This window comes from Saimiri boliviensis, chromosome 9, assembly GCF_048565385.1.
Source record: "Saimiri boliviensis isolate mSaiBol1 chromosome 9, mSaiBol1.pri, whole genome shotgun sequence".
Taxonomy (NCBI): Eukaryota; Metazoa; Chordata; class Mammalia; order Primates; family Cebidae; genus Saimiri; species Saimiri boliviensis.
In genome coordinates, this window is record NC_133457.1 from 82,866,442 (window position 1) to 82,878,209 (window position 11,768).

Sequence of the window (11,768 nt, forward strand, 5' to 3'; positions counted from 1 at the left end):
AATCCCTGAATAGACCAATAACAAGACCTGGAGTTGGAAGAGCAATTAATAGCCTACCAACCAAAAAAAGTCCAGGTCCAGATGGGTTCACAGCTGAATTCTACCAGACATACAAAGAGGAGCTGGTACCATTCCTTCTGAAACTCTTCCAAACAATACAAAAAGTGGGAATCTTCCCTAACTCATTTATGAGACCAACATCATCTTGATACCAAAACCAAGTAGAGACTCAATGTAAAAAGAAAACTTCAGGCTAATATCCATGATGAACATCAATGCAAAAATCTTCAATAAAATACTGGCAAACTGATTGCAACAGCACATCAAAACTTTATCCATTACGATCAAGTAGGCTTCATCCCAGGGATGGAAGGCTGCTTCAACATATGCAAATCTATGAATGTAATCCATCACATAAACAGAACCAAAGACAAAAACCACATGATCATCTCAATAGATGCAGAAAAAGCCTTCAACAAAATTCAACAGCCATTTATGCTAAAAACTCTTAATAAACTAAGTATTGATGGAACGTATCTCAAAAGAATAAAAGCTATTTATGACAAACCCACAGCCAATATCATACTGAATGGGCAAAAACTGGAAGAAGCTTTCCCTTTGAAAACTGGAACTAGACAAGGATGCCCTCTCTCACCATTCCTATTCAATATAGTATTGGAAGTTCCAGCCAGAGCAATCAGGCAAGAAAAGAAATAAAGAGTATTCAATTAGGAAAAGAGGAAGTCAAATTGTCTCTATTTGCAGACGACATGATTGTATATTTAGAAGACCCCATCGTCTCAGCCCAAAATTTCCTTAAGATGATAAGCAACTTCAGCAAAGTCTCAGGATACAAAATCAATCTGTAGAAATCACAAGCATTCCTATACACCAATAATGGACAAACAGAGAGCCAAAATGTGACCAAACTCCCATTCACAGTTGCTACAAAGGGAATAAAACACCTAGGAATACAACTAACAAAGGATATGAAGGACCTCTTCAAGGAGAACTAACCACTGCTCAAGGAAATGAGAGAGTACACAAACAGATGGAAAAACATTCCATGATCATGGTTAGGAAGAATCAATATTGTGAAAATGGCCATACTGCCCAAAGTAATTTATAGATTCAATGCCATCTCCATCAAGCTACCATTGACCTTCTTCACAAAACTGGAAGAAAACGCTTTAAACTTCATATGGAACCAAAAGAGAGCTCACATAGCCAAGGCAATTTTAAGCAAAAAGAACAAAGCTGGAGGCATCATGCTACTTGACTTCAAACTATACTACAAGGCTACGGTAATCAAAACAGAATGGTACTGATACCAAAACAGAGATATAGACCAGTGGAACAGAACAGAGGCCTCGGAAGAAAAGTCACACATCTACAACCATCTGATCTTTGACAAACCTGACAAAAACAAGCAATGGGGAAAGGATTCCCTGTTTAATAAATGGTGTAGGGAAAACTGGCTAGCCATGTGCAGAAAGCTGAAACTGGACCCCTTCCTTACACTCTGCACTAAAATTAACACCAGATGGATTAAAGATTTAAACATAAAACCTACCACCATAAAAATCCTAGAAGAAAACCTAGGCAAAATGATTGAGGACATAGGTATAGGCAAGGACTTCATGACTAAAACACCAACAGCATTGGCAACAAAAGCTAAAATAGACAAATGGGACCTAATTAAACTGAAGAGTTTCTGCACAGCAAAATAATCATTAGAGTCAACTGGCAACCAACAGAATGGGAAAAAATATTTGCAAATTACCCATCTGACAAAGGCCTCATATCCAGAATCTACAAAGAACTAAAACAGATTTACAAGAAAAAAAAACACGCGTTCAAAAGTGGGTGAATGATATGAATGGACACTTTTCAAAAGAAGACATTTATGAGGCCAAGAAACATATGAAAAAATGTTCATCATCACTGGTCATCAGAGAAATGCAAATCAAAACCACACTGAGATACCATCTCACACCACTTACAATGGCAATCATTAAAAAGTCAGGAGAAAACAGATGCTGGAGAGGGTATGGAGAAATAGGAACACTTTCACACTGTTGGTGGGAGTGTAAATTAGTTCAACCATTGTGAAAGACAGTGTGGTGCTTCCTCAGGGATCTAGAAATAGAAATTCCATTTGACCCAGCAATCCCATTACTGCATATATATTCAAAGGATTATAAATTGCTCTATTATAAAGACACATGTACATGTATGTTCATTGGAGCACTGTTTACAGTAGCAAAGACCTGGAACCACACCAAATGCCCATCAGTGATAGGCTAGACAAAGAAAATGTGGCACATGTAATACTACATGGCCATAAAAAAGAATGAGTTCATGTTCTTTATAGGGACATGAATTGATCTGGAAATCATCATCCTCAGCAAACTGACACAAGAACAGAAAACCAGATACTGCATCTCACTCATAGGCAGATGTTGAACTATGAGAACCCATGAGCACAGGGAGGGGAGCATCACACACTGGAGTCTGTTGCAGGGAGCTAAGGGAGGGACAGTGGGGGAGATAGGGAGGTTGGGGAGGAATAACACGGGGAGAAATGCCAGATATAGGTGACAGGGGGATGGAGGCAGCAAACCACCTTGCCACGTATGTACCTATGCAACAATACTGCATGATCTGCTCCTGTACCCCAGAACCTAAAGTACAATTTTAAAAAGAGAAATTTAAAAAAGAAGATCCAAATAAGCTCAATTAGAAACAAAATGAGAAATATTATAAGCAATACCACAGAAAGACAAAAAATGTCATTCAAGGCTGCTATGAACACCTTTTTGTGCATAAACTAGAAAAATCTAGAGGAGATGGACAAATTCCTTGAAATATACAACACTCCTAGATTAAACCAGGATGAAATAGAAACTCTGAAGAAACCAATAATAAGCAGTGAGAGTGAAACGATAATAAAAAAAAAAAACTGCAAACAAAAATGCCCAAACCGGATGGATTCACAGCTGAATTCTATCAGACATTGAAAGAAGAATTGATACCAATCCTATTGACACTACTCCACAAGATAAAGAGGGAATCCTCCCTAAATCATTCTATGAAGGCAGTATCACCCCAATACAAAAACCAGTAAAGGACATACCAAAAAAGAAGGAAAACTATGGCCCAATATCCCTGATAAACATAGACGCAAAAGTCCTCAACAAAATACTAACTAAGCAAGCTCAACAGCATATCAGAAAGAATCCACCATGGTTAAGTGGGTTCCATACCAGGGGTGCAGGGATAGTTTAACATATGCAAGTCAATAAAGGTGATACACTGCATAAACAGGATTATAAACAAAAATGCCATGATCATCTCAACAGAAGCAGGAAAAGCACTTGACAAAATCCAGTAGCCCTTTATGATCAAAACCCTCATCAAAATTGGCATAGAAAGGACATACTTTAACATAATAAAAGCTATCTATGACAAACCCACAGCCAACATTATACTGAATGGAAAAAAGTTGAAAGCATTTCCCCTGAGAACTGGAACAAGATGAGGATGCCCACTCTCACCACTTCTATTCAACATAGCACTGAAAGTCCTAGCCAGAGCAATCAGACAAGAGAAAGAAGCAAAGGGCAACTAAATCATTATAGAGTTAGTCAATCTGTCGCTGCCTGCTGATGATATAAGTGTATACCTAGAAAACCCTAAAGACTCCTTCAAAGAGCTCCTAGAACTCATCAATAAGAAAATTTATCTTGAAAGAAAGGTTGGTCAGGCATGATGGCTCATGCCTGTAATCCCAGCACTTTGGGAGGCTGAGGCAGGTGGATTACCAGGTCAGGAGTTTGAGAGCAGCCTGGCCAACATAGTGAAAACCTGTCTCTACTAAAAATACAAAAATTAGCTGAGCATGGTGGCACACACCTGTAATCCCAGCTACTGAAGAGGCTAAGGCAGTAGAACTGCTTGAACGCAGGACGTGGAGGTTGCAATGACTCAAGACTGTGCCACTGCACTCCAGCCTGGGTGACAGAGTGAGGCTTTGTGCCAGGGGAAAAAAAAGAAATGAAAGAAATGTTAACAGAAGTCCTTAAAAGAGGACAATGGGCTAGGTTAGAAACTTGGATTATATAAAGAAGAGATGAATGTTACAGACAACAGTGTTTTCAAAATAATAAAAGGAACAATGTATTCAATGACTATAGCTTACGAATATGTAAAATATATTTTAAAAGTTATAAGGAATGGGAGGTAGGAATTGGGAATACCTACACTACTTATAAAGCAAAACACTGTTATTTATGTATATGGCCAATGCTGAGGCATCAGTAATTTTTTAAAAAGAAGTATAATTATGTTTATATTAGAGAAAAAGGTTAATTATTTAAATACTCAATGACAACCAGAGCTTTTTTTCCCCTTGTATTATTCAAGTTGAGATATGTTCCTTCTATGTCAATTTTGTTGAGGTTTTCATCATAAAAGGGATACTGGATTTTGTCAAGTGCTTTTTCTGTTTCTATTGAGATGATCATGGATTTTTGTTTTTAATCCTTTTTATGTGGTGTATCACATTTGTTGACTTGCTTATGTTAAACCATCCCTGCATCCCTGGTATGAAATTCACTTAATCATGGTGGATTATCTTTCTGATATGCTGTTAAACTTGGTTAGCTAGCATTTCATTGAGGATTTTTGCATCTATGTTCATCAGGGACACTGGGCTGTAGTATTCCTTTTTTTTTTTTGTTATGTCCTTTCTTGGTTTTGATGTTGGGAGACACTGGCTTCATAGAATGATTTAGGGAGGATTCCCTCTATCTAATAGAATCATGTCAATAGGATTGGTATCAATTCTTTGAATGTATGATAGAATTCAGCTGTGAATCCACCTGACAAAAATCAAGGGAGTAGGTGAAGCAAAGTAGTTTTTTTAGGGCAGTGAAACTACCCTGTATAATACTGTAATAGTGGATAAATAACATTATGCATTTGGCAAAGCCCATAGAACTGTATAACACAAAGGAAGAGTCCCAGTGTAAACTATGGACTTCAGTTAATAGTAATAATGTATCAATATTGGCTTATCAAATGTAACAAATGTACTACCGTAATGCAAGATGTTAATAATATGGAAAACTTTGTGAAGGGGTATGTAAGAGAAAATATGGAAACTCTGTGGCCTTTCTGCTCAATTTTTCTTCAAAAATTGAGCAGAAGTTTTTAAGTAAACTTAAAACTGCTCTAAAAGAAGTCTTGGCGTGGACGCAGTGGCTCATGCCTGTAATCCCAGCATTTTGGGAGGCAGAGGCCGGCAGATCACCTGAGGTTGGAAGTTCAAGACCAGCCTGACCAACATGGAGAAACCCCGTCTCTACTAAAAATACTAAAACAATGAGCCAGGCATGGTGGCACATGCCTGTGATCCCAGTTACTCAGGAGGCTGAGGCAGGAGAATCGCTTGAACCCAGGAGGCAGAGGTTGCAGTGAGCAGAGATTATGCCATTGCACTCTAGCCTGGGCAACAAGAGAGAAACTCTGTCTCAAAAAAATTTTTTTAAATAAACTAAAGTCTTGATTTTTAAAAAGACATCCATTATTTTCTCTTTCTACATTTTTCCTTCTTGTTAAGCGATTCCCAAGCCTTAGCCTCCTGAGTAGCTGGGATTACAGGCATGTACCACAACACCTGGCTAATTTTTGTTTTTTTTAGTAGAGACGGAGTTTCACCATGTTAGTCACGGTGGTCTCAAACTCCTGACCTCATCATCTGCCCACCTAGCCTCCTGAAGTGCTGGGATTACAGGTTTTGGCCACTGAGCCTGGCCTAGATTTCTCCTTCTAATGCTGCAACAACTTAGAAGGTATCTTTGAACTGATAACATCTCTATGTTGGTTCATTTACTCTCTAATTCATTCATTGATTCTGCCATTCAATGCTAAAATATTCATAGTTTGTACATCACTCTCACTTACTCCGACAAGAATAACTTCCTCTTTGTCATTTTATTCCTTTGGAAAATGTTTACATTATTTTCATATTTAGAGATTATAAAACATCTATTGTATAATCTTAATATCTTAATAAATTAATGTCAGGGGCCTCTCTGAAAGAGGCTCCCAGAATTATTTTTATAGAAGACTATGAGGACAAATCCGTCACCAAGACATGTACAAATAGGGCCCACTCAATTTTAATTATATATTTCTTTTGACTGATGAGTTAATTTTTTTGCTTTATCAACTAATATTACCAATTATTATGCTATGTAAAGTGCTATACTGGAATGAGATGAACAGAGCTGGCAGCTCCTAAGACTTGTTCTTGGCACACAGGAGAGTCTTAATAATGTGTTCAATGTTTTCTGAAATAATATTTTTAGATAAGATAGAAAATATTACAAAAGATATCACTCAATAAAAGCTTAATTATAATTACAGAATTACGGGTCTTTTGAGGTTTTTCCTCAATAATATAAAAAGTTTTAATAATATATAGAGGTATACATATAGTCTCTGATCTTAAAGGCTATTTTAGGACTTTACAGTTACTTTGCGAAGAAACATGTAATCATGGAAAAATAAGAAAACTTGAAATAAATAATATAGGACAAAAATATATAAAATGTCACATTGTCAATAATTAACTGTTAAATAAATGGCTTATATAAGTGCTACAGGAATTCTGAGAAGGGTCCAAAACAACAAAAACCTAGCTTCCTGAAATGCGCTAGATTCATAAAAAGAAAACTAAGATAATAAAGGGGCATGAGGAAAAAACAAAAAATCAAGACATGCTAAAAGAGTCCACGTGCTGACCTGTTGAGGTAGAATTCAGAAGCTGAAGGACTGGAACCAAAACCAGAAATGCAGAGTGAGGCAAAATTTAGACCTTGAACCAGGCTAATGAGTTTAGATATTAACTATGGAGGCTGTAAGGCACGTAAAGTTGTTTGGGGAAAAGCAACATGCTGAAGTAAACAGTCGTAACCAGTTTGTATTTGTTCAGGGGGTGGGGGTAGATGAAAAGAAAAGTTAAGAAGCTATAAGGAAATCTATTATGGGACAATAGGATAAATGGCTAAATTTGGAGAGGAACAATAAGAAAGGAAATGATATAAAAGCTAACTCCCAGAAAAAGAAAAGAAAAAACTCAGGGAGATAAAGTAAGTGGGATCGAAGGTGAATCCAAGTTTCTGAAGCTAGGGAGAATGATAAAAATGAAAAAATTGATTTCAGACATGCTGCACCTGGACTATCTGGGAAAACTCTAGGGAACTACATGAAAAGATTTATTTCAGACATACTAAAGTTGGACTATCTGGGAGACCTCCAGGTGGAAATGTACATTACATAATTTGATGATATTAGAATTGGGGCTCAGTTGTATTAAAACTAAAGACAAATATTCTAAAATTAACTTCAAAGAAGTAATATTTGAATCCCTGAAAATAGATGCTATTTTCCAAAGGAGAAACTGTCTACAGAGAGATAAGAATAGAAAGCTAACTGAAATTTTGAGAACCCATTTTTTGGGCACAGATGAAGAAACAGATGCAAGTATAACACACACACACACATACACACACACACACACATGAACACACACACAGAATAGTTTTTTAAAAAAGTAAAGAATCACCATAAAATCTAGAAAAATTTTATTCTACCATATTATCATGAAAATATTTCTTATGATCCATATATCCCTCTCTAATAACTTCAGAAGCCTACGACCACCACAAAATACTTATTTTTAAAAACATTTCTTTATACAAAAGATATTAGACCTCAAGAGACAATTTGTGTGAACCATATTTAACCATTTATTTATGACAAATCATTCACTACTGATACATTATTTAGTAACAAGCCAAAATGAAAAAATATTTCAATCAGAAATCATAATGTGTTAATTCTATTAAAACATGCAAGAGCATTTAATATTTCATTAAAATGAGAGGAAGTTAATTTCTTTCTGAAAATCATGGTAACAATAACATTAAAGATTAGAATCTAGAGCTTAATGTCCCAGTGAGGACTTATCTAGTAGAGATAGGTTCCTGAAAGGGCCAAACAGTAAGGATAACATAGCCTAATGATTAAAAATTTCCACACTGATAACTGAGGAATTTTCATTTATCCATCAATGTATTTACTCATTTATTCATGAAAATACTGAATAGCCACTGTGTGGCAGGCACTAAGAAGACAAATATAAATAAGCTACATCCCTGCTATGTAGGGCATTATTGACTTTAATCAAAACACATTTTAATGTTAGGAAAAAAAGTACAAGTATCTTCATTATTTCTCTAAAAATATATAATTTGAAAGTCAGTGAAAGTAGAAGGTGGCAAGTGCAAGATGGCTGACTAGATGCATCTGGTACTCTTCTCTTCCACAAAGAAGAATCCAAATAGCAAGAAGATAATCACACTTTAAATAGATCATCTAAGAAAGAACACTGGCGTTCAACAGAGAAGTGACAGAAACACCTAAAGTAAGAAAGGAAAGGGAAGCAAGGCAGCCTGCTTGACTGAGATCAGCTGGGAGCCTGAAGAGGCTCCCTAATGTGGGGAAACAATAAGTAAGAGATCCCCCAGCAGTCCACATTCCCACTGTGAACTCCTGTACTCCTAGTCACAAAAGAAACACAGGAAATACTTGACCCTGCAGGCTCTGAGACCAACACAGAGAGCTGCCTGGAGACTGTGCAATAGTATTGCTTCAGAGAGAGAGCTCATACTGAGTCCCACAAATCCTGAGTCCTAAGCAGCTATAGCACAGCACCATTTTGAGAACTCAGCCCCCACCGGACTGCAAACTGCCCTGGGTCCCATCAACCCCTGCATCCCCACATCCCTAGAGTACCATTTACATTCCCTGCCTACAGCAGCCTCTGCCAGGGCCAATGCCGGAGTCCCTGGTGGTGACCTCACCCCACCAACAGGGGGGTCATGCACTTTCACACACCCCAAGGACAAATTCAAATGCTCACAGCCACTGCCACTATGGGCTACTGCAAGGCCAAAGCATGAGCAAAGTGTGTGCACCCCAGCTGCCTGCTTATAGCTGCTCCCACTGAAAGCCATCTTGTCCTACTCAGTAGCAGGGCTGTAGTACAGATGCTTCAAACCCCACCTGAAGATTCCTCCTCCAGTAACTAAGTGTGCCATCCAAGGGCCTGGTGAACAAGTCCACCATTGTTAGCATACTCCCCAGAGTCTGTGGTCAGGCCCACCCAACCTGCTGCTACCACCACAGTTGGCACCCACACACACAAACTGCCTGAGGGCCTGGAGATTGGCCCACCTAGCCTGTCACAGCCCCTGCCAACACCAGCACAGACTATTTTTGTCCTAGACAGTTGTCCCACCACTGATACTGCCATTACTCACTCCTTGCAAGCTGCCCAGGGGACCAAGAACTTACCTACCACTGTCATTCTGGCATCTAAGCAAGCCACTTGGAGGCCCAAGGATAAGCCTTTCTGGACCACTAATGCCAGTGCCAGCATACATCACCCTAAGGCCCAAGGACAGGCACACTCAGCTCACTGCTGCCACCACTGGGGCCCCAAAACTGGCCCAACTGGCATCCCAGTCCCTTGCAAAATTTCACCACAGCTTCCACTAACAACCACACCTTAAGCCACCAAAGAAATCCCACACAGCACTGATGCTGTTTAGAGCCAAAGAAATTACCCAGAAGCTATACTACTGCAAACACCCAGAATCAAAGCCAAGTGCCCTATCCAACCAACAGCATGATACATCTTTCAAAAAAAAAGTCCTCCCCTATGAAGCAAACTCAAAAAAGCTGAAAGAAGCATCTGTTACACTTGATATGCAGAGAGCAACATAAGGACACATGAACCATGAAAAAGAAGAAATATGACACCTCCAAAAGAATGTAATAATTCTCTAGCAATCAACACTAATCAAAGAGAAATTTACAAAATCCCCCCAAAAATTCAAAATATTTGTACTAAAGAAACTTGGTGAGATACAAAAAAAAAAAAAAAAAAAAAAAAAAAAAAAAAAAAAAAAAAAAAAAAAATCTCAGAAAAACAATACAAATAAACCAGATATTCAGGATATAAATGAGAAATTTACCAAAAAGATATCACAAAAAAAGAATCAAACAAATTCTAGAACTGAAGAATTCAATCAGTGAAATACAAAATATATTCAAAAGCTTCAATAACAGACTAAATCAAGCTGAAGAAACACTCTCAGAACTTGAAGACTGGTCTATTGAAATAACCTAGTCAGACAAAAATAAAGAAAAAAAAAAAGAATAAGCAAACCCTACGTGACATAGAGGATACCATAAAGTGACCAAGTATTTGCATTTTTGGTGTTCCAGAAGATAAAGAGAAAATGAGAGAGTCAGAAAACCTATTTAATGAAATAATAGATAAAAAGTTCCTGGCCAGGCACAGTGACTCAGGCCAGGCACAGTAGCTCATGCCTGTAATCCCAGCACTTTAGGAGGCTGAGGTGGGCAGATCACAAGGTCAAGGGATCGAGACCATCATGGCCAACATGGTGAAACCCCGACTCTACTAAAATACAAAATTAGCTGGGCATGGTGGCACATGCCTGTAGTTCTAACTACTTTGGAGGCTGAGGCAGGAGAATCGCTTGAACCTGGGGGGCAGAGGTTGCAGTGAGTGGAGATCATGCCACTGCACTCCAGCCTGGTGACAGAGCGAAACTCCGTCTCAAAAAAAAAAAAAAAAAAAAAAAAAGTTCCCAACCCTAGCAAGCGATTTAGACATCCATATTCAGGAGGTGCAGAGATTCCCCAAGTAGACATAATTCAAAAGGGACTCCTTCACAGCACATTATAGTAAAACTGTCAAAAGTCAAAGACAAAGAGAAAACTCCAAAAGCAGCAAGAGAAAAGTATCTAATCATTTATAAAGGAATTCCCATTAGACTAACAGCAGATTTCTCTGTAGAAAATTTACAGGCCAAAAGAGTGTAGGATGATATATTCACAAGAGCTTAAAGAAAAAAAAAAAACTGACAGCCATGTATACTATACCCAGAAAATTTGTCCTTCATAAATGAAAGGGAACTAAAGTATTTCCCAGATAAGCAAATGCTGAGAAAATTCATAATCTCTAGACTCAACCTCCCATAAATGCTTAAAGAAGTCCTATACTTAGAAGCAAAAGAATAAAATCTACCATCACGGAAATATAAAAACCACTGGTGAAGCAAACATAAAGAAAAAGACTCAAATGTTACCTCTACAGAAAACCATCAAACCATAAAATAAACAATAGGAGAGAATGAAAGAAACAAAGAATATAAATAACAATTACTTCAATTAATAAAACAACAGGAATAAGCCCTCACATATCAGTAGTAACCTTAAATGTAAATGGATTAAATATTCCACTTAAAAGATAAACACAGGTTGAAAGAATTAAAAAAAAAGAAAGAAAGAAAGAAAGAAAGAAAGAAAGAAAGAAAGAAAGAAAAGAAAACATGACCCAACTATATGCTGCCTATAAGGAACTCATCTTTCCTGTAAAGACATATACAGGCTGAAAGTAAAGGAATGAAAAAAAAAAAAAAATCCATGCTGATAGAAGCAAAAGCAGGAGTAGCTATACTTAGATAAAACAAATTTTAAGTCAAAACAGTAAAAAGAAATAAAAGACGGTCATTATAAATTTTTTTAAATGAAATCATATCAAGTATTTTCCTAGACCACAGTGGAATAAAACCATAAATCAATAATAAGAGGAACTTTTAAAA

At 37.4% G+C, this 11,768-nt stretch overlaps 1 protein-coding gene across 1 annotated transcript in view; it reads right to left on the minus strand.

The window, feature by feature from the left end:
• The window catches only part of MACROD2 (mono-ADP ribosylhydrolase 2), a 2,026,697-nt gene that overhangs the window by 1,854,652 nt on the left and 160,277 nt on the right, over nt 1-11,768 (minus strand). The gene's annotated exons all lie outside the window — the stretch shown is intronic.